This window comes from Tursiops truncatus, chromosome 13 (genome assembly GCF_011762595.2).
Source record: "Tursiops truncatus isolate mTurTru1 chromosome 13, mTurTru1.mat.Y, whole genome shotgun sequence".
In the NCBI taxonomy this organism is placed as follows: domain Eukaryota; kingdom Metazoa; phylum Chordata; class Mammalia; order Artiodactyla; family Delphinidae; genus Tursiops; species Tursiops truncatus.
This window is the reverse complement of record NC_047046.1, coordinates 18228949-18249181: the sequence shown is the minus strand read 5'-3', so window position 1 is coordinate 18249181 and position 20233 is coordinate 18228949.

Genomic DNA, 20233 nt, shown 5'->3' with positions numbered 1-20233 from the left:
TACGGAGTAGGTTTTGACTCTCTCTGGGCCAGTTCTGCCTGCAGACGACCGCTCTTCCACTTTGTCACAATGTCTAACAAGACAGAAGAGGAGAGAGAGAAGGAAACAAACCTCTACTGAGCCCTAATAGTAGTGGAAATTGCACGTCTGCCTACCTAGTGTCCGTTCTCTTTCCCCCTTTCCTAACAGTTTCCGGCACAGAGGAGAATTTACAAATTACTCTCATGATTCTTTTCCTGTAGCAAAACAAAACAAATTAATATCTCAATGAATTATCCTGCCTCATAAAATTTTGTGCTAAGTCCACTATCATCTCATACCAAATTCTAATACAAGCTAGTAGCAAGAGCCAATGATCTAGCAGGAAAACGATGGAAGAAAAAGCCAAAACTATAAATTCTGTTCATTCAGGATTTGGTTGTTTTTTTCTAAGAATTGGAAACAAGTTAATTTCTGTAGAGGGGAGTGTCTGGTATACAGTAAGTGCTCAATACATATTAGGCTCAACGGAGCAGATACATATGCCATTCTAAAGACACGACCCCACTTTGCGAAATAGAGTTGTATTATTTCTCTGAGAGTGGCCAGATGCCTGGCTTCTCAAAACAAAGAAAATAATTTGTTTTCCCAAGGGAATGGGAGAGTGCTCCAGGAAGATATCACCTTGCCTTATCCCCATCAGAGGTATCAAATGCGTGAAAATTTACACAGATAATTTGCATCCATTGGGGACTTCCGGCATTTCAAAGTGGTTTCACCTCAGTTGCTACATTGTTGCAAGACTGCAAGTGTCAGAAAACCAACTCAAAGTGATTAAGCTTAAAGGGGAATTTACTGTCTGGTATAACTTGGAAGTTCAAGCGTGGCTTGATCCCCAGGTACTTACAAGACAGCATCAAGACGTGGTTCTTTTCTATTTGTGACCTTAGGGGGGTGTTTACCCCAGCATAACCAAATGACTGACAGAAGCTCCTTGCTTACAATCCCACCAGCTAGGGACCCAAGAAGGAAAAGAATGCCTCTGTGTCAGTAACTCTCTTAGAAGTCCTGGAATTCACTCTGATTGGACCAGTTCTGGGGTCACAGGCTTTACCTGAACCACTCATTGTGCTGGGGGATGCAATAAGTGCTCCGAATGGCCAGGCCTGCCATTGCCTATCCAGGAACCTGGAATGGGGCTAGTCCAGACCCCACTGATTCAGAGCAGAGATGACTCCCCATGATAACTCAGAGTGGTGTTGCCAGAAGAGGGGAAATGTACGCCGGGCAGGCATGCACAACTGATGCCCCTTGAAAAAGGTGACCCCTGAGCTCTACCCCGCACACCTGGGAAATCACACTCTCTTAGGCTGTGACATGCAGCCTCCAAGATGGTCCCCTATGATTCCTGCCTCCCAGTGAATCCCTGGTATTCACATCCTTGTGTGTAGCCCCCTTCCACCTTGAATAGGCCTGACCTTTTATCTTAGTCAGCTCAGGCTGCTATTACAAAAATACCATAGGTTGGGTGATATAAACAGCAAACACTTGTTTCTCACGGTTCCAGAGGCTGGGAACTCCAAGATCAAGGTGTCAGGGCTCACTTCTTGGATCACAGACCGCTATCTTTTTGCTGTGTTCTCATCTGGCAGAAAGGAGTGAGGGAGCTCTCTGGGGTCTCTCTTATAAGGGCACTGATCCCATTCATGAGGGCTACACCCTCATGTCCTAATCACCTCCCAAAGACCCCACCTCCTAATACCATCACATTGGGGATTAGGGTTTCAATATATGAATTTGGGGGGATGTAATCATTCAGTCCATAACATCTGTGTAACCAGTAGGCTATGGTGGAAGTAATGGAGTGACTTCTGAGGTGAGGTCATAAAAGACATTGCATCTTCTGCCTTGCTGTCTCTTGGATCAATTGTTCTGGGGGGAAGTCGGCTGCCACATCACAAGGATGCTCAAGCAGCCTTGTGGAGGCTTCCACATGCCGAGAAACTGAGTTCTGCCAAGAGCCAGCAGAGACTTGACAGCCATGGAGAGCCACCTTGGAGATGCGTCCTCCAGCCCTGGCCAAGCTCTGACCCACACCTTGATGCAACCTCATGTGAGCCCCCAAGCCAGAACCAACCAGCTAAGACACTCCCTAGTTCCTGACCCTCAAAACTATGTGAGGCAAAAATTCACTGTTGTTGTTTTAAGCCATTAGGTTTGGGGGGTCATTTGTTATGCAGCAGTAGATAGCTATTGCACAGAGTGAGCCTGGGAATCTACATTTTTTAAAGCCTCCTGGGTGAGTTAGATGCATACTTCAGTCATCTGGCCCTCAATCCCCAGCTCTTGGGGAGCAGATGTCTGGATAAGAAAACACACCCCATCTATCAAGAGCAAACAGGCACACTGGAGCAGCCCAACTCTCAGATTTGGAGAATGTACCCAGCCTGCCAGGTACATTCTGCTAACACACACAGCTGGCTTTGAATCCTCTTCAAAATAGTTAACAGTCCCGTCCGCAGCTTCAACATTTGGGCTTTTAGCGTCTCCCCAAGGACGACAGACAGGTATTTTTCTTTTCTGCTCACCAACTGCTCACACCCAGAGTCGAGGTGGTCTTTCTCAAAGGTAAACTCCAGGCTCCTTCCCGGAAAGCAGGAAATGCATATAATGTATTAAGTGAAGGTTTTCCAAGCTTTGATTTTTAGAAATGTGGGAGTTGATTCTACTCCAGGAACACTATTAAATATGCATTTATATTTTTCATTAATTCAACAATATTTACTGAGCACCTACTACATGCCAGACATTCCTATAGGTGCTGAGGAAGTGAGGGCAGCAAAAAGAAGCCAAAACTCTATAAGTATCACACTCTAGTGCACATGTGCATAGAAGAAAGCCTAAAGAAGATTTTTTTTTTTAAGTGATAATGGTTACCCAGAGGATTGGGGTAATAGCAGATCTTTATTTTTTTACATTTTGTGTTGTTTAAAATAGTTCCATTTGGGGAAAAAAAAGTTTGAAAGAATATAGTTGTGGGCCAATGCCCACATGAAAAGAACAGAAGAATATGCAAAGTCCACTATTTTGGGTAAATATATACGTAGGGTGTGTGTGTGTGTGTGTGTGTGTGTGTGTTGTTAGTGTAATTTTTGACTGGAGAAATTATAGAGGAATTTTGTATTTAATTTTCTTTTTGCCCTTCTGTGTTTTCCAAGCGTTATGCATTGAGCACACACAACCTTTTATAAATGGGGGGGAAACATTATTTAACAACCAGTACTTGCTACCTAGCCCTAAGTTCTTCTATCGCTTGCTTTATCAGAATCCCTGAAATCTCTCCATTCGAGTCACTCATTTGATTCAACATTGTGTTCACGGAGGCTCCTGTTAGAATACTTTAGGACGAACAGCATTACTGATCTCTCATCACCTGTGAAATGGAAACATGAACAAGGGAGTCCAAAAATGAATTGTTGTTTTGGGGGAGGGTGTCCTCCCCGGCTTGGGCAGACACAGACAGGTAGGGCAGGTGATGGGCGAAGTCTGGACCAGTGTGGAATCCCAGTAGCGAATGAGGGCCCTTGGCTCCGACAGAGGGAAGGAGGTGGCCAGACAAGAGGTGGGAAGAGGGAAGCGCCCCCATGCATCCACACCCCTCCACCCACCCCCACCTCTCAACACCTGACAGTTATTCTGGAGGTGACATCAGAGCTCATGAACAGACCAACGAACAACCTATTTGCTGAAGGAGAAGGAAACTTATTTTGTAAGAGGGTTTGTCCGTAGTGAACAGCTCTGCCCAAGTTGCAGCAGCTCCATCTGGTAGTAACATCACTCTCGCCCATCACAGCTGCCAGAGCTGGACGTTACAGCATCACCCAAAGCACTTGCTCGCCCATCGCGCTCTCACTATAGCAGCGGAATTGTCAACCGGGGGGGCGGAGAGTGGTCACGAGAGGACACTCGATGACCACTTATCTCCAGGCTGTCAGCTAGCCTTGACCTGGACCAGCTGGAGCAGGAGGATGTTAACATGTTGGGTGTTGATGAGCTCGGGTGGCCTCGGCCTGCAGCGGCTTGAAGCAGGGTTTCGGCTCCCAGCCAGAGATTGAGGTGGTGAAAGTGCTGAATCCTAACCACTAGACCAGTGGGCAGTGACAAGGCCCTGGCCCTTCGGCTTTGCAGGAAAGAATTCCCACGAAGACAGAAAGTAGTGAAACAAGTGAAGTGTTTATTAGGAGGCGAAAGAGTACAGTACGTGTGGGCACACGTGTGGGCTCAGAGAGTCACGCCCTCAGGTAGTTTAAATCACTTTCACGGGGAATTTCTTCTGGGCTTCCTTTGGCCAGTCATTTTGATTTGCCTGGTTCTGAGTCCGTATTTGGTTTATCTCAGGATCCTCCCATGTGTACATGTGCATCTCTTAGCCAAGATGGATTCCAGTGAAGAGGCCTATGGGTAGTTTGACATCACTCCCCTTTTGACCTCCAAGGAGCTTTTTAGTCAGGAAGGGCTTCTTGACTTCATGAATGAGGAACATGTGGCCTCTTATCTGGGCAGGGCACAGCCTCCCCTCCTATCTTCATCTTGGAGTATCGGTCCACAGAGAACCAACTGCAGCTGCTCACCCTGGGGCCCATCCATCTCCTGCCTCAGTGAGACTGTTTTATGTTCAATACGAACCTCCAACGGTGAGGTCTCCATTAATTACTGACTGTATCAAGGTTCCTGTTTCATTAAACTTTTACAGACCGTCCAAGAAAGGAGATATTGAGCTAAAAGTTTCACGCATCTTTCAATCTTGCATCCAGTATGTTTTCCAAATACCTACCAGGGACCGGGGTTCAGATTCAAAATTCCTTGGAACTTTAACGAATCTGAGAACATCTTGAACTTTCGAGAACACACATTCAGTTTTGTAATTGTGAAAGTAACACCTGCTCGTTGTCATGTGCTAGAAATTTAAAGAAAAAGTCAATAATCTCCCCCACTCCATTCTCCAAGCGCACCCCTGTGAAGTTGTCAACGTTAACAGATTATTGTAGAGTTCCCTTCTCTGTGCCTGTTTTACTTACAAAAAAGAATCATACTATACACATGATTCTACAACTCGCCTTTTTTCACTTCATTATGTATTAAGGATGTTCCATCAGGGTGATGCAGAGATTGACCTTATCCTTTTTCACAGCTGCATAGTATTCCCTAGTGTGGATGTGATTTTTTTTTTTTTTGATGTGATATTGTTTATTGGACAAGTCTAGATGGTTGGGCAGTTAGGATGTCTCCAGATGAGGAGAAGATTCATTAAACATCCTTGGACATAATCATGATTTCATGGATGTCTAAAAAGAGGTTCCCCAGGTGGGACTGCTGAGTCCCAAGTGTACACGTCTCACAGTGACAGGGGCCCTCGATGCCCCAGCTCATGGGAAATTTCCTGGGGGCTCTGGTCAGTTGCCCCTAGTCAGGGAACAAGATTACCATTCTCTCCCTCTCCCCACAAGGTTTCCAAGCTCCCTGCCCTCTCTTTAGGGGGCTGGAGAGTTGCCAGAACAATTGTATGGCAAATTATTCCCAAAGGATGTGTCAGAAGGTCAGTCCCCCCTACCAGGACTGCTCACCACTCAGCCCCTGGCCTCTTCTCCCTGGTCATCACGGTGGAAGCCCTCCTCCCTTCCAGTGGCCTCCACACAGGCCCTTCTGCTCAGGAAGGCTCTCAGAACATCCTCTCCTTCTCCCCAGTGTCCCCACACATTCTCTGAGCCTGGGGATGGGCAGGAAGCATCCACATGCTTCCACCTGTCACTCCACTTTGGTGCCAGCTGACAGGGGAGAAAAGGGTCCTCAGAACTACAGTGAGAAAAGAGAGGGAAGAGAAGGGCCGGCCAGCAAAGAGATGCGGACTTCCTGCTACCGTCTCACCACACGCACATCTATCTCACTGCTTTCCACACTCCAGAAGTTCATGGTGCCTGAACTCAAGTTATCCCCGAAGCCTCCCTCTGCTCGACACTATGATCCTGCGTATTTCACAGGGAAGACACAGGGGCCAAGGCGGGGAGGGGTCGTGATTCAGCCAGTATCCCTTAACAAGTCATAGCAGAGACAGGACTACAGCCCAGACCTCTGACATCAGTTCCCTCGAGTCTCCATTACGGTCCGTTCCTCCCGCCCTCTCAGGAATCTGAGGCATGATAATAGTAATCATGATAGAAAGGCTAATATTAAAATAGAACTGGGCCTAAATGAAGACAGACAAGTTCAAATCTGTCCCCCTTACCCCAATCCAATCAACCTGTCAGCAAGTTTCATTGGCTCTTCCTTCATGATACATTGGGAGTCCAGCTCTTCCTTTCGACTGAGGCCACCTGGGGCCAAGGCACCGGGAATTCTGCAGCCACCTCCTCCCTCTGTCCCAGCTTCCACCCTCGCTCCTCCCCAGGCCAGTCAGTGACACACGGCAGCCAGAGTCCTCTGTTTAAAATATAAATTGGATCATGTGTCTGTCCCCGGCTTGGAGCCTCCAGTGAATGACTTCTGGCCGCACTTAAAATAAAACCCTCATTTCTCACCCTGGTCTGCAGGGCAGGATGCGATCTGTGCACCCTGGACCTCTCTCCTGCAGTACTCCCCTCACTCACCCCGTGCTTCTTCCTCTTGCAGGAAACCCCCAGCTCTCCACCCCACCCCAGGGCTTTTGCACTTGTTCTTCTCTTTCCCTGGAATTCCCAGCCCCCCAGGTGTCTGCACAGCCGGTCTTTCTCCCCTTCAGGTCTCAACTCAGATGTCACCTCCTCCAAGAGGCCCTCCGTGATTCATGTCAAATCCCTCCCAGTCACCCCCATCTTATCAGCTGGGTTGCTCTCTCAAAGAACTTCTCACCACGTGCAATTACCTTGTTCACCTGTATGTTTATTTGTTGATGGTCTGTCTTCCCAGAGTACCATATAAACACTACTGGGCCTGTTTTGTCCAAGCACCCAGTAGTTAGTAGGTGCTCAGTAAAGATCTGAGAGGAAAGGAAGGAAAGACTGGGAGTTGGTGGGAGGAAGAGAGAGAAAGGGAGACCCATGTGTGCTCCACGTGGTAACTAACGTCCGTGCCCAGCACCAAACACCCAAGCAAGAGTCAGTTAACCAAACGAGCCAGCAGGCCCTGACGCTGGTCCCACCCCTCCATCGACATCGACCCCAGGGGGTGTTGTTTGTCACTTGACTTGGGCCCCCAGTGAGTCTGGTCCTGGCATATTTGGTACAGTCAAGGCTTCTAATGAGATGGGTGGGGGGACCCAGCAGCCATTGTCTCTTGGAAAATTCTAGCATCATTGTGAATGCTTCTCTCTGAGTTGGGTTTGTGGCTTTTACCTGACTGTCATAACATGCCATTATAAGTCTGAGAAAAATGGCCAACACTTACAGACTTCTGTCTCCCAGGGTCTGGCCCTGTACTAAAATGCTTTAAGCGTGTCACATACCCATGACTGCGCTGTAAGGGATGTACCATTGTCACCCCCATTTTACAGATGGGGACACCGGGGCTCCAAGTGCTTCCGTAACTAGCCCAAGGTCCCAGAGCTGCTCAGCAGGTGAGCTGAGATTCAGACGCAGGCAGGCTGAGTGCGCAGAGTCGGTGCTTTCACCCACTTCCCAGGATATGTCCTGGCGCTGGGGAGGCCACGGGCTGAGTGATGTCTCCAAGAAGTCTCCCAGCTTGTTTCTGCCTTAATTTTTTTGACCCCAGGGCCTTGGGTCCTGGGGTCCACAGGTGGCCATATCACAGTGAGCTGGGGAGAGGGCCCTTCTGCCCTGTGTCAGAAACCTCTTCCCTTTCCTCTGCAAAGAGCAGGGACCCAGGTCAAACCAAGCGTGGCTGATGCCCCAATATCCCACTTTGTTCCTCAAGCAAGGAGAAAGCAATATCGATTCTGCAGGCTCCAGGGATGGTAAATTCACCCCTGTCAGGCAAACCACTGCAGCACCTAAATCTAATAAGCCTGGGAGAGGTGGGGAGAGTCGGCAATGAGGATTGTTGCCGGGAGGGCGGGGCAGGGGCCGGGAGAGATTTACGGGACAGCAGCGGGAGAGAGATGGGGGTGGTTTAGCTCATTCTTCTGCCAACCCCAGATTTATACACTCCAGACCTAGTTCACTGCCCCCGTGACCTCAGGAAAGAGGTCCTCTCCTCCCAGGCTTGGGAAGATTAATCACACAGAGAGGAGGCGAGTGTCAGTGTGTCGTTGTGGGTGTGAGTGTGCCTGTGTGTGCTTGAATGTATGTGTGAATTGGCTGTCTTTGCCTCAGTTTGTTTGTGTATCTTTGTGTGTGCACGCATTAGAGTTTCTGTCTGTGGCTCCATCTTTCAAATATATAACATCAGTATCCCTTTCAAGTAATGGCCTTTTAGGAGTTTGCTACAAGGTCCACGTTCCCTCCCCTACTGAATGTCATGAAGCCTCATCTTCAGTTTCTGAATGTCAAGGCATCTTCTCCCCTGCTAACCACGGAGAAAATCTTGGAGGTAGTCTTGGGTTATGTTTAGGGATAAATGAAAATCTGTGATTGCAATATGCTAAGAAAAGGAACTGGGTGGTCCCAACCCCCTAGCTGGTGAGTACCCTCCTCCTTCCTGCCTGCAAGTCAGTTCTTGTTTAGAGCAAAGATGTTTAAATTCTGCATCTATAGTCATTTTTTATAGCACATACAGCCCTTTGATTCTCTCTTCCCCTGCCTGAATGTCCTGGAAGCTACACAGTGAAATGGCAGCATCACAAAAAGCAACCTGAGTCCCTGAGCCACTGCATGGAGGACCACCACCCTGGAGGGTTGACAGACCCTCACCAGAATTTGGGTAGGAAAAATAAAACTTTGTTGCATTGAGCCACAGGCGTTTCTGGGTTTGCTTGTTACTGCAGCATTAGTGAGCTTATCCTGACTAATACAACACCTAAATCATCTTATATATCCATGCTGATAGACACAAAAACACTTTGGGATATGTTGGACTTGACTATTTCTACGGTCCTATTCATCTCTGATACTGGAAGATCCTAACCTCTTATGATGTCATGACCCTAATTCTCCCCCAGATCACACTCCTGGAGTCTCTGCAAAGATAAAATCCCCTCCTAACATCGCCACCCAACCTCTGGGGTCTGAGGAGATAAGTCTAAAGATGCTCTCAGGTCCTCCAAGAATGGCAAAGCATGACTCTGAGGGTTCTTTTTTGCTATGACTCTGAGGCTTCTGTATTTACTACCTCAGGATTCAACCAACTGCATGTCACTTCGTGCTGAGTAACTGTTCCAAAGTGAACCCAACCCTAACCCCTTCTTTCCAGATGCGCTTCTGTGATCCCAAATTCTCCTGACTATGGAAACCACTTTGAAATTAATCACAGCAGAGCCTTAGAAGTGCCCTTAGGCTTCAGGCAAGCTGAGCTTCTTGAAGGGTTTATCCTGGTTTCTTGTCCAGTTGAACTGGATGCTCATGTCCAACTGGAGTGTCAGTAACCTGGGTTCAAATCCCAGCTCTGGCATTTCCTAGAAGTGTGAACTTTGACAAGTTACTTAGCCTCTCTGGACCTCGTGTTCCTCATCTGTGAGACGTGGATAATAATAGTACCTACCTCGTAGGGTTGTCCTGAGGATATATGAAACAGTCCTCCAAGGTTATGTGCATAGGAGCAGCTGTTCGTGTAAGCAGAATGGGGAAACGCAGCTGGATTAAAAAATTCTTTCCTCCACGGTCTGGCAAAGTGTCAGTCCTTTTGCCTTTGGAGTCATCAGTTTAGATTAGGGTACTGCCTCCAGGAATCAACTTGACCTGAGACAATAGCTTTCCAATTCATCATCGCTCTCTAGCTAAGATTGGCTTCTTAGATGTGTCATTGTCAGTGGCGAGAGGGAATGAGACAGGGGCCTAGTAGGTTTGGATGAGCGGAGAGTCAGTGCCTGGGCACTGCTGGAGAAGTCCAGGGAAGTGATGAGAAGCCCCAAGCCCTAATGAGGCAGCATGAAGGTAGTGTATGAATCACTTCTCCGTGTGACATCCCCATTTCCTCCTGAGTAAAATCCATGGGATGTACATATTGAGGGTCTAAAGTGGCTGCCACAAGTTTTAAACTGTGACGGACGTGTGAAATGTTATCATTGCTCTTGCCTTTTTTTCTCGGCCATGCTGCGCGGTATGCGGGATCTTAGTTCCCCGACCAGGGATCGAACCTGCGCCCCCTGCAGTGGAAGTGCAGAGTATTAACCACTGGACCATGAGGGAAGTCCCTACTTCTCATTATTATGTAGCCTTCTGCCCAAAAAGTCCCTACAAACCACCCCTCCCTCACTGCTCCCCATGCCTTCTCCTCCCTGGCGCCCTACACTATGTGGCTGAATGAATCAAAAACCTACACTCTCGGGCTTCCCTGGTGGCGCAGTGGTTGAGAGTCCGCCTGCCGATGCAGGGAACACGGGTTCGTGCCCCGGTCCGGGAAGATCCCACATGCCGCGGAGTGGCTGGGCCCGTGAGCCATGGCCGCTGAGCCTGTGCGTCCGGAGCCTGTGCTCCGCAACGGGAGAGGCCACAGCACTGAGAGGCCCGCGTACCGCAAAAAAACAAAAACAAAAACCTACACTCTCCAGTTTGTAGGCTCCTCCTGGAATCATTATTTGTTCTCCAAGAGGGTAGCTTTTAATTCCTCTGTAGGTGAGAGCCTGGCTTTCATTTCCCCCTCTGCTGTCATGGAAACCAGTGCCCTGGCAACTTGGCGTGGAAACAAGAGCACTGTTTTCCTCTTTCACCGCAAAGGAAAGGCTGGGACAACTTCAGGCAGGAGGGGGAGCCCTTCCTGTTGATTTGATCTCCCTTCGTCAAGAATCAGCCACCCAGAAGATGCCAAGTGGGGAAATGTCTGCACAGCCCTGGACTAACTTCAGACCACGGAAAGCTCCCTGGGGAGTTAAAGGTTGAGTGAGAGAGGAGGAAACACCTGGCGAGTGGCTACACCCTATTCCCAGCTTCTACAGAAGGTATAATCTTAACGGTGCCAACTGTGCCATGTTTAAGAGCACCAAACCACCGAGAGGAAACTTTAATTAGCACTTATTTCACAGTTCCTCAAAGTGTATTTCGAGGGCCGCATCAGTAACCTGGAACATCATTTCTTCCAACATCTGAATCTTTCTCTGCAGAGAAGAGCCCTGTACTATGTGTTTTAATATCACCCCCAAACAATTCTGATGTACATTAGGCTTGAAGCCAACTGGTCTAGTGCCACACCCACATTTTCCAGGTGGGAAAATGGGTTAGTCAAGGTGCATTACGTTTCCCAAGTTTAAACAGCAAGTTGGAACCAGAACCAAGCCCATGTCTCTCAATTCCAAGATTTCTCTAAACCACCTGGCAGTGCTTTGGGTCCTACCTCAAAACCCTACCCTAAGGACCTGTGTTGGTGGCCCTGGAGAGCCAAAGAGCTAGCCATGACCTTGGTCCTCTGTCTCAGAGTTCTCTTCTATGATGCATATTCTCCTTGGGAGAGGTATATCCTCTTGTTACCTTATTTACATCCCTGGATCCTAACGCGCACAAATACCTGATACACGTTGATGAATTAACTAATCAGTTCACGGACTGATGAACAAATGAACCAGTGCTGCGGAACAGTGGAGGGTGCTATCTCTTAACGGAGCTATAATAATAACTCACATTTATTGAGCAAATACCATATGCCAGTTACAGGGTGAAGAAACTGACATTCATTGGCTCACGGAATTTGCACAACCTGATGAGATAGAAACTGTTATCATCCCCAATTCAAAGATGAAGAAATGCAACTTGGAGAGGTTTAGTAGTTTACCCATGGGGCACACAGTGTGGCAGAGCTGGGATTCAAACCCAAGTGTGCTGAATCCAAAGACTGAGTTCCAAGCCACATTCTCTGGCTGCACCCAGGAAAAGGAGCTTGTCCTTACGAGTGGCCCTTGCGTACCGGGAAGAAGGTTAAACAAAAGAACATTCAGACCTCTGTGATGTGTTTGGTCACTAGCCAGAGCCTCTGCTTGGGGTTTACCAAAGAGGGGTTAAATTCGTTCATTCGTTCATTCATTCATTTCTTCATTCTGCAAACGTTTGTTAGTCGCCTAGTATGTGCCAGGCCCTGTTCTAGATACTGGGGTACAGAATTGCACGAGATAGACAAGGTCCCTGCCCTGGTTGAGGGGGCAGTCAGCGCACAATGAACTGACAGGTATTTTAATATCAGGCAGTGATGAGTGCTAAGAAAAACACAGCAGGGTAAGGGGATGGAGAGTGACAGGGCACGTAGGGAAACAGCAAAGAGAGCCACTGACACACAGCAGCTGTGTCTGCAAGAACCCCAAACAACCATCTGAAAAAATAACATGTCAGGCAACCCCCTGTTTGGCATAAAGCCCACCAAACCTTCTGAGTGATCTTCTCCACTAGCCTGATCTTATGTTTTATTTTTTTCTCTTTTAACAGAATTGTCCACGGATACATAGAAACAGAATCTGAGAGCTGGAGGCTACAACTGATGCTCCATTCCATGGCCCAGGCTGGGGCTTTCTTGTGGTGGAGACAGCGCTGCTGTAGACAGCGAGAATTGGCAGGAATGCCCGCCCAGGTCTCAGAAATAAGAACAGACGCCTGGCCGTTGACAGTCGCGTTAGCTGGAGCTCTCTAGATGCAGGTAACAGAAGCCGTCTACATCTAACGTTATGAATAAAAGGGGACTTCAGTATAAAGATACAGAAGTGTTTCAAGGGACCCAGGGCAGGACGTGCCAGGACCCAGGAGGGACTGAAGGAGAGGCAGAAAGCCCTCAGGATGTCCAGCACGCAGGCTGTTTCTCTCTTGGCACTTGGGCCACCCAGTTTATATGACAGGAGATAAGATAGCTGCCTACAGCTCCCGAGTTCCGCTCAAAAGCCTCCCTTTGACCCTGGGCCTTCCTAGTCCCATTCCCAAAATCCCAGGGAAGAGTATCTAATTGGCCCATGTGGAGCTAGGCACACCCCCTTTGGCCACTCAGCTCTGGCCAGGGAGAGTAGAACTTCACTGAACAAATATAGCCACTTGGATACGGTGTGAGCTGTGCAGAATCTCATACACTTGCCAAGACAGTGATATGTACTGGATGCTAAAAACAGATGTGTACTCTAAGGGCTGAGCGATTTGGTCGGGGAAGAGTATGGGATCCGTCCTCCATGGAAGCCAGTGATGGGGGTGAGAGAGTTAAGCTCAACCCGTGAACCCTGAGAAGTACCCAGACTCCACTCGTAGTCATTGAAATAGCCTCCATAAAGCTCTGAGGCAAAATTATAGATCATCATGTTAATTCAGTGAAATTGGCTCTGCATTAATATTCATGACTATTAGACCAGCCAGTTTTCCTCTTCATAAAAGTGAGTAGGGGATCATTTCAGCTGCTACTTACTTTTCCCTCCCTTAGATTTCTGCGGGGGAGGCGAAAGAGAATAAAAGACACGGCACTTGGAACCAGCCGTCCATTTCTGAACGTTGGGTAATTTTGAAGGAGTTTTCATTACTTTGACCTCTTAGCGGCGGCTGGGGAGAAGCATCTTATGAATATAAAAAACACAGGCACCCATGAGCCTCTAGGATGGGCTCCTTTGGCCAGATCAAAGCAGGTTGCCTAAGTGAGAGAAGCCCCCCATCTATTCCGCTGCCCCATCAACCTGCCAAGGATGATCATAACAACAGCTACAACAATAATAATAATTGCTCTCAGCCCAAGCATGCTGAGGGGGTTATCTGCATGAGGGTGGGGTGACCAGGATGTCCATGGAAATAGGGGTGGCAGCTACAATAGGAGAGTTGTTTCATTGACCCAACAGTTAAATATATTGAGGAGAATGGCAGTGAGATCTCTCACCGTCAAAGAAGGAAGTTACAAATACGGAGAGAAAACTAGAATGAACTGCATGGTAATGGATTAGAATCAGAGGTGTTAATGTGACTTTACAGTTTTCAATACATAGAAGAAATCTAGAAATAAATATAGATGTAAGCACACACACACATCTTCTAGATTTGTCCATCGAGAGACCCTCAGAACAGCGATCCACCAACAGCAGTAAACACACTAACACAAAGGTCTTTATTTCTAGATATCCTCCACTAAATTGAATCAGGGCTCCTTTGAGACATGGTTGACTCCAGGGGTACCTCAGGGAGAGAACAACAGGACCCTGGAACATTGTTGTGCCAGAAAGCAAAAAAGGGCTCAAAGCAACAGGGAAGCCATGTCAAGGGACGTGGAAGGCAGCTCTCATGTGCCAATGAGAAGGCTATTTGAGCATCAGAATAAATGCCCGTAGGAGTGGATTATAGCCCACTAAAGAAAAGAGCAAAGAGTTAGTTCACACGGGTATAAATAAATGAATAAATAAAAATAGGATGATATTTACATCATCTCAGAGAACTTTCCCACAGAAACACTTACTAAGGACAAGGAGGAAAAGAGTAACTAGAGAAGCCTGGCGGGAGCCGCCGTAGTCACATGACCACAGAGAACATCGCCAGGGACGGGACACACACAGTCACATGCCACGTGGCAGGACTGGATGAGAAGGACACAGCATCGTTCTGATGCTATTCCTGCCAGAGACCCATGACCTGAGTCTAATTGAAAGGGAATGTCAGAAAAACCCAGACTGAGGGACAGTCTACAAAACGATGGGCCTGTCTCTTCAAAAGTGTCCAGGTCCTGAGAGTCAAAAAAAAAGACTAAAGAGTGGCCCAGACGGATGGAGACTCAGGAGACAGGACCACTACACACAGCGGGTGATCTTGATTTGGACCCTTTACTACAAAGGACGTCATTGGAACAAATGGTGGGTCCTCAACGGGGTCCGAGGATTAGGTGGTAGTCACGCATCAGTTAATGTTCAGATCCTCCTCATAGTTTTATTGTGATTATCTGGGAGCCTTCTCGTTTCAGGAAAATAGGCTACTGTATTCAGTTGTGATGGGGCTTCGGGCTGGCAACTTTCTTTCAAATGGCTTAGAGAAAAAACGTTACTTGCAAGTTTTCTATAATAGTAACTGCCGATTTGAGCACCCACTGTACTGTGCACTTTTCATAACTCTGTCTCTACCTTACAAATGATCTTAGCAAATTATTTCTAGTTTATTCCCATTTCACAGATGAGGAAACTGAGGCTCCAAAGCTGTTAAGCATCAGGCACTTCTTTTATTCTATAAGACCCTCCTTTTATTCAATAAATATTTTCAGTGCATCTCTGGTGACTGTGCCAGACACCGGGCGTACAGTGAGGAATAAAATAAGCATGCCCTACCTTCATGAAGCTTCCAGTCTAGAAGGGGCTGTAGGTAATAACCAGGAAAGCAAACGAGGAAAGATGGTTCCAGGTGGTGATGAGGGCCATGAAGGTACAAATAAGAGGTTGCGAAGGAAGATAACGGTGGGGAGTAGGGGGTGAGCCAAGTCACATGGGTCTTTTTAGATCTTAGTAGAATTTGGATTTGATTCTAGATCAATGGGAAATCATGGACATGGTCTAATTCCTATTTTAAAGGAACCCCCCCGCCCCCGAACTGCAGAGAGAGATTAGACAGGGCAAGAGGAGAAAAGGTCAGAGCCATAGCGCCAGTAAGGGGCAGAGCCAGTGTAGGATCTGTCTGACCTCACTCTCTTGCCGCTTGAAGCAGGCACTCCAGGAACCCTCCCTATCCCTCCACACTTAGCACGTCTGGGCGCCCTGGCCCAGCTTCCCGCTGCTGTGCCAGCCCCTGCGTCCCTGCCTTGCACTTTCTCTGGCTGCCCGTGGCAAGTCAACAGTGCCTGGAATTCATGCCGCACGCGACACCGGGAGAGTAGCCCTCGGTGGATGACTTGTCAGCATTGGTGGACACGTACCACCGCTCCCTCGCTCAAGGAATATTGAGCAAAATAAGCCGCTTCGTAGCAGCCTCGGGCAGTCCAGGTTACATGGAGGTTAAAGATGGCAAGGGGGGTGGGGGGCGGGTTCTGGAATTAAATGAGATCTGGGTTCTTACCCCAGTTCTGCCACTCAGTGGGAGCCAGAAGTGAGAGGCGTCTAGGCTCCTTGAGCTGGAGCCAGTAAAGACCCTCTCCTTTTTTTGTTGCTTGAATATCTTCCATTTTTAGTCTCCCTAACAGTTGACACCAGAGCCACCCAACAGAACTTCCTGTGGTGATGGAAATGCTCTGTGTCTGTGCTGTCCGATATGGTGGCCACTAACCACACGTGGCTATGGGGCACTTAAAACGTGGCTAGTGCGGCCGGGGGACTCCATTTTTCATTTGATTTCCGTTTAACTAATTTAACACATATGGCTGGTCACTGCCACATTGTATAGCTCAGCTCTACGCGCTGGGGCAAACGCTAGGGCACGTCCTACTGGAACGGCCGCCCTCACCCAGCTCCAGGCTCTCCAGAGAATGCAGCCAGTGGGAGCAGCAGCCACACACCCAAGGCTGAGCTGTCCTTTGCCACAGGACCCAGGCCCTCTGGGCCCCAGGATCGTCCACAGGGCTCCCCTCTCCTTCGTCCTGTTGAAACAGTGCTATCCCTTTACAGCAATGCACAGTCATTTAAAAGAGAACATACGGTGTTAAACTGCAACTCTCGTTCTCGTCTCCTGGCACAATTCTCACTCTGATAAGATTTTCCCCAGCTAAGCCATTTTCTCGGCCGCTCTTCTAAAAGCCATCTTCTGATTGAGCTGTGTCTTATACAAGGTGGCCGTGGGGGTGATGGGAGCGCACGAGGCACAAAGCCAGAGGGATTTAGGCCTATTTTCTCACCTCTTTGGGGACAGCCAGATAATATAATCAAGCCGAAGTCCATTTCCCTAACACCCACCGCGAGGCCAGCTGAGCGGCACCCTCCGTGTTCCGTTGTAATTGGTAACGCTGCCAGCAGACAGCACCTTGGCCGTGTGAGAGGGAGGCCTAGGCCCCTCACCCCTCTGGAGTGAACTTTCTTTTGCCTTCTATGAAAAGTGAAAACAGAGACCCATTTCTTTTTTCTTTTTTTTTTTTTGGCCTCACCGCATGGCATGTGGGACAGATGGAAATGAGGAAGACAGACCACATCTCTGCTCTCGCCAAGCTCCCAGCCTAGCCAGGGAGGCAAATAAGTAAACAGTCAATTTCAGCCCCATGGGATAAATGCTGGGTGTATACACAGTGCATAACCCTGTTTATTGTAACAGTGTCATCATTTTTGCCAAGGGTCACGTGGAGAACTCATGGACGTTCCCCAAAAGACACACACAGGTCAAGGCAAGGAGAAAGTACACAGTGACCTCCACAGGACACCCCTGAGCTGTCTGATCTCTTAATACCTAGAGTAGGGAAAGGTCCCTAAGAACATCTCACCAGCCAAGCAGGGCAGGGCTGATCCAGCTTCCCCTTGATTTGGGAAAATGGAAGGAATGAGACATTTTGTGTGCCCTGGTGTCACAGGGTGGGTCCATACTCATTTCTAAAGTTTGGGTGAATCACTTTCCCCTCTGGGATCGAACAGGGTGTTGGGGAGCAAGGAGGAGGGGCATCACCCCACACCCATCAGCATCCTTTGGTTGCCGGCAGTGCCTTGGCAGGGAACATAGTAGGTGCTCAGTAAATCCTGGTGAATGAATAAAAATAGAACAGAAGGAAAAGCTGAAACTCCAGGCTCCAGGAGGGCAGCTCAGGGAGGGAGAGGGGAGGTGTCCTAAGTGGCAGAAGCTAATGGGATACGTTTGGGACATCTGCCTAGAGATTAATGAACTCTGGTTGGTTTCTTTGGACTTTGTGTCCAAGATCCAAATCCCAGGAAGGCAGCCCCTGGTTGGCCCACCTCCGAGCCACTGTCCGCCTTTGTCCTTAATTGATGGCGGCAGCAGACGCTCTCAGTGATCGCCACCTACTCCCTGCACGTGTGCAAGGCCCCACTTCCGACTTCCATCATTTGCCTGTGTCTCCTTGCCTCAGGGGCCTCTGGTCCACACTCTCAGCGACAGAAGTGCTGAGAAATTAGCCCTCTGCCAGGTTCCTCCCACGAGAAGCAGTTAATTTGCCCTCACCGCCCCCCGCCCCACACTGATGGTGGGCTTGGTCATGTGACTGGTGCCAACGGAATGCTAGTGAACAGGGCACATGCGAAGACCTAAGATGTGCTTCGGCCATCGGCACAAGAAGAGAATGCCCTAGAGAGCCTGCTGGTCCCTAGAGGCCAGAGGTGTGGAGGAGCCCAGCCGAGCCACAGCTGGCTGCGCCGCGGGTTCATCAGCACGTGAATCAGTGAGACGTGCACAGTCAGGCGGTAACCACTGCCCTGCAGCACAGTTGCTTACGCAGCGTTGCTGTGGATGTCACTGAATGATGCTTCAGGACATCTGCAGCAGCACATCTGGGCTTCCTGGAAGACGGGGGCCTTCAATCTGGATGTCCAAACTCTGGCCTCAGGAGCTGGAGCCACAAGAGTGGTCTCTGGGCTGCAGTCCTGCCGGCCCCTAACACCCTACGGCCCACTCAGTGTGGTGAGGGCAGGTTTCTGGGGCAGCAGTGACCCCCTGTGCATCTTGGCAACATTGCACCAGGGTCTCCTCCCGCCGCCCACCAGGAAGGAGTGGACAGGAGACTGAGAAGGGCCATACGCCTCCCTTGAGGACTCCAGGTCAGGCAGGAGTTGGAGTGGAAGACCAGTGCTTCGCAGGGCCCAGCGCTGTCACCTGCTGAGCCCGACGGCGAGGGTGTGGGGACCCTGCTGTCAGGGGGGCTCAAGTCCAGAAGGCAGGGGGCAGCCACCAAGGACTTGCTGGACATGAGCCCAGGTCATGCTGGGCTCTGGGGCACAGTGGTGAGCGAGACGGGCCGGGGACCACCCCTCCCAGAGCTTACAGCCTAGTTGGGGGAAGAGTGACCACAAACAAGTTCATGGCCAAGAAGCATTCAGTTCCAGATTTGGACAAGCATAACATCGTTTCCAAGAATACAGGTTCTGCAACCAGACTGCCTGGATTCAAATCCCAGCTCTACCTCTTATTATCGTGTGACATAACTTCTCTATGCCTCAGTTTTCCGGTTGGTAAAATGGGAATTTAACAACCACTAAAAAATAGCGTTTGTCCCATAGGCGTGGGGTGAAAATTAAGGGATGGTACATGTAAAGTGGTTAGCAGAGTGCCTTGGACGCAGTGAGAGCTATTTCAGTCTTAGCTATTCTCATCACCATTATTTTAAATGCTATAATGGGAACAAATTGATGACAGGATAAAGAATGAGGGAGGGAATGTATTTAGTTAGGGTGGTCATGAAAAGCTTCACCAAAAGTTTCATTTCAGCTGAAATCTGAAGGATGAAGCCGACTCGTGGAAAACCTGGAGGAAAGAGGGAACAGTGAGGAAAGAGGGAACGAAGGTTCCGCAAAGGTCCTGCGGTCAGAGCTTGATGCTTCTGAAGAACCGACAGCATGGCCGAGAGGGGCTGTGGACAGAGCAAGGTCAGTTCCTCCACCTCAGTGCCTTTGCACATGCTGTTTCTTCATAAACACTTCTCCCCTCCCTGTCCCCATTCTCACCTCTAACCCAACTCCTTCTGCCAGCTGAACTCCTACTTACACTACATCTGCCAACTCAAAAGTCACTTCCTCACAGAAGCTGTCCTTGATTTCCCAAGTGAGGTCGTAATTTGTTATTCCACCTGTATTCGTTTGCATGGGCTGCCAAAACAAATCACCACAAACTTGGTCTCAAACAACGGAAATTTCCTCTCACAGTTCTGGAGGGCAGAAGTCTGAGATCAAGGTGTCAGTAGGGCCCTGATCCCTCTGGAGTCTCTACGAAAGAATCCTTCCTTGCCTCTCCCAGATTCCGGTGGCTCCAAGTGTCCTTTGGCCTGTGCCTGCATCGCTCCACCCTTTGTCCCTATCCTCACATGTCCTTCTCTCCTTCTCTCGCTCTCTTTTTTTTTTTTTTAGCCATACCACACAGCATATGGGATCTTAGTTCCCCGACCAGGGATCAAACCTGTGCCCCCTGCAGTGGAAGCACAGAGTGTTAACCACTGGACCACTAGGGAAGTCCCTCCCTTTCTGTCTTATAAAGACACCTGTCTTGGATTTAGGGCCCACCTGGATAATCCAGGAAAATCTCATCTCAGGATCCTTAATTCCATCTGCAAAGACCCTTTTTTCCCACTAAGGTCACCTTCCGAGCTTCCTAGGGTGAGGACATGGACATATACT